A 3,235-nucleotide genomic window follows, 5' to 3' on the forward strand; every position below is an offset into this window, starting at 1 on the left:
ACATTTCAAGTTTTATTACATTATAGTCTGTTATGGTTTCTCTCTCTGAACTTTATACAATTAAAACTGGTAATGTAAGAACAACGCTTTAACAGAAATCTTTTTAAAATATTTAGAATTTGCTTTGGATAGACGGTACTGGTAAGCATAAGAGTTTGTTTTAGGAGGCGCATTTTAGATTCCATTTCTCACTGAGAAAAGCAAGCAAAGTGCACGCGCGGTTTCATTGGCTATAAAAATATATCACATCTCGTAGAGATATCACAAAGCGAAATGAAGAATTTCAAATAACTATCTTAACTTTTGTATATTGTATGCAGGCGTTTTCTACCTTTTCATTTTAACGTAGGATGTCTCAACATTTTTCGTTTATTCAGAGTCCGTGCAATTCTCGCATAACATCTGGTACAGATAGCCGTTAAGTTCATTTCATTCTAGCTGCATTTGTTCCTTTGTTGTACTCTGGGGATAACATCTGTTCTACCCGTGGAAGGTATTGCTGTAATATTGTAAGTTGTGCAAGAATTTCGACAACAGTTTCCTTCAATACTAGGCCAGATGATATCGAGTTTGTGGTCTTTTCTATGTTGAATGAAAATGACCAGTCACGTTGGTAGTGTTAGTAGCTATAGGTAAATCAGACATTTCCGGTTAAGTAAGAAACATTAGATTTAAAAATTACTACAATGAATCTCAGGTGAGTTGGCTGAATAGAAGACATCTTGAGGGAAGAAAGCCAGTTGATATAGGATCAAGAAAGCAAGTATACACACTACATTTTTGTCTTCGTAACAAACAAATATTACTTTCATTTTGTATTATATATCTTGTCTAGTCTGTTTATTTTTTTTTGCTTAAACTCAGTCAGTTTAGTTAAATTCAATATTATTTCGTGACTTATCCTGCCAGTCCTCAAGTTAATAAAATGTACCTACCTGGTACTCGTTGTAGAAATCAGTATTAACCTGAGAGGACCACACTTGTTCAAACTTTTACACCTAATTTCTTCGAATTCCTCATCAACTTTAATTCTTAAGGTGCTTGATGTTTGAAATGACCAGTTTTTGAAACAATCCTGTTAATAATGCTGAACATTACATCCATATTACGATTATAACGCCCTCTCTCACATTTCTCTTTTTAAAGTGAAATTACAAGCTTTCAAACTAGACAAGTATTATAATATGCAATAAAAATAACCGACATCAAGCCAATCAACAGTTTCCAGGAAGTGACTTCATCTACCCACGACCACTATTTTAATTGGGTATAATAATTTTAAAAATTAAATACAATCTAGCGTTATTTAAACTGTATAATATCTTGATGGTCCCTTGCAACCTCAACTAAACCACTAGGTGTAGGATGTTTAAGGTTATTTGTACTTGAATTATCCCAAGTACAGTCTTTGTAGTGTATGCAATGCTCGATGATCGTTAATAATAGGTTAAATTGCAAGACCTTGAGAGTCAGAAACTTGAGGTTTTGAATATTTTTATTCTCTGTGCTTTTATTTAATTGTTTGTTTTGAATTTTGCGCAAAGCTACACGAGACCTATCTGCGCTAGCCGTCCCTAATTTAGCAGTGTAAGGCTAGAGGTAAGGCAGCTAGTCATCACGACTCTCCGCCAACTCTTGGACTACTCTTTTACCAATGAAAAGTAGGATTGCGAGTTAAACACCCTAGCCACCAGGCTATACCAGATCTATATATTGTAAGAGTTACAGTAAAACCTCGACATTAAGGGCACCCTTCTGACTGCGTCCAAATGCCCTCTATAGCAAGGTTCCCTTAATGTCAAAAATGAGCCAGGCAACGTGGATTTCATATTAAGCGTACTGAATTTCTGAATTTTAAGCCCCTTCTCCTCCCATTTTGTTTGGTGTATGCATTTAAAGCCTATTTTTTGTTACATGTATGTAAGCTGTGTTTTTGTATATACCGCAAAAAACATTAAATAAATGGAATAAAGTGTTTACAACAAGAATTCCCCAGAGTAATAATATTGCACTTTGAATCTGTGAAAACGTTTACTGCAGCATATGGTTCAGAGACGATCCAATAAACCTAGCAGTATACCATACAGGCATACAAAGATACACGTGCACATGGTTATAAAATCCCATTTCCCTTTCAGCAAACTTATTAATCAACCAATAAAATACTCTTTAATCACGAATGCTTAAAGTTTAGTTATTTCTATTAAAACATTGTAGAATAAATAAGAAATACTTCGAAAAACAAAGATTTTGAGTACTTACAGTAACATGTAAACAACTTTCTAAAAGATCATGACATGCGCACTTTAACCTGCCCACAGTGGAAGGGTTAATTGGTTCATTGTGACTCAGTATTACTTATGTAAAAATTAGTGTTTAAAAGTATAACTACTAATTCAATCTGCAGCAGTCTCTAATTTTGAACTTCCGACACCACAAAGAAGACAATTACCCGCCAACAATTCTTGGACTAATCTTTACCAACCCATAGATAGATTGAGCGTCACATCATAATGCCACCACAGCTGAAAGGTAGAGCATGTATGGCGCCGGGTGTCGATCCCGCGATCAGCAAATTGGGAGTCGAGAACCCTAACCACCAGGACACCAGCTGTGTTGTGCAAATCACACAGATAGAACTAAAATTTTAGCTCCCAAATTTACCGCTAATTCACCAGGGGGGGGGAGCAATACAAATACACGAAAGACATTAAAATAAGTTACTAGGTCTATAACAAAAAAACAATCTCAATGGCCAACTTACGTCATAATAAACCAACAAAATTCAAACCAAAAAAATTAATAACCGATGCCAAGATTTAACACCTGATGTCTTTATTACTTGCAACACCTGTAAAACATCTACATCACGCAGTGATGAAAGTTAGAATACTACTTGTTTAATAACAGCTATTAAAATTATTGTTGGTTTTGTTTAAAACTACATATAACAGCTTGAAATAAGTCATTGACATTGGTTTAAATGTTATCCAGTTATTATTAGTATTTTGGCACTTGTGTATAAAGTTAAAATCATAAATAATATTCAACATTAAAATGATACACAATTAAAAACATTTTATTTAGGCCTATTTATGGCTTTCAAAAAGTTGACGACTCTACATGTTTCGATGTTGCAATGTCATCCTCGGGAGTGAATTACAAGACATTGCTAAAGTATTTATAACTTTTTAGTAGGTCATGTGACCTGTATGCTATTTTACATAAATTCACG

General features: G+C 34.3%; 1 protein-coding gene across 6 annotated transcripts in view; it reads right to left on the reverse strand.

The window, feature by feature from the left end:
* Positions 1–3,235, reverse strand: part of LOC106461683 (tripartite motif-containing protein 2-like) — a 21,190-nt gene that overhangs the window by 10,815 nt on the left and 7,140 nt on the right. For 4 of the 6 annotated variants that reach the window (XM_022388704.1, XM_022388703.1, XM_022388700.1 and 1 more), the window contains one exon: positions 936–1,075. The exons of the other annotated variants lie outside the window; for them this stretch is intronic. The gene's annotated coding sequence lies outside the window, so the exon portion shown is untranslated. The remainder of the gene's footprint in view (positions 1–935; positions 1,076–3,235) is intronic. 6 annotated transcript variants of the gene reach the window in all.

The sequence above is a fragment of the Limulus polyphemus genome, unplaced genomic scaffold (genome assembly GCF_000517525.1).
Source record: "Limulus polyphemus unplaced genomic scaffold, Limulus_polyphemus-2.1.2 Scaffold1010, whole genome shotgun sequence".
In the NCBI taxonomy this organism is placed as follows: domain Eukaryota; kingdom Metazoa; phylum Arthropoda; class Merostomata; order Xiphosura; family Limulidae; genus Limulus; species Limulus polyphemus.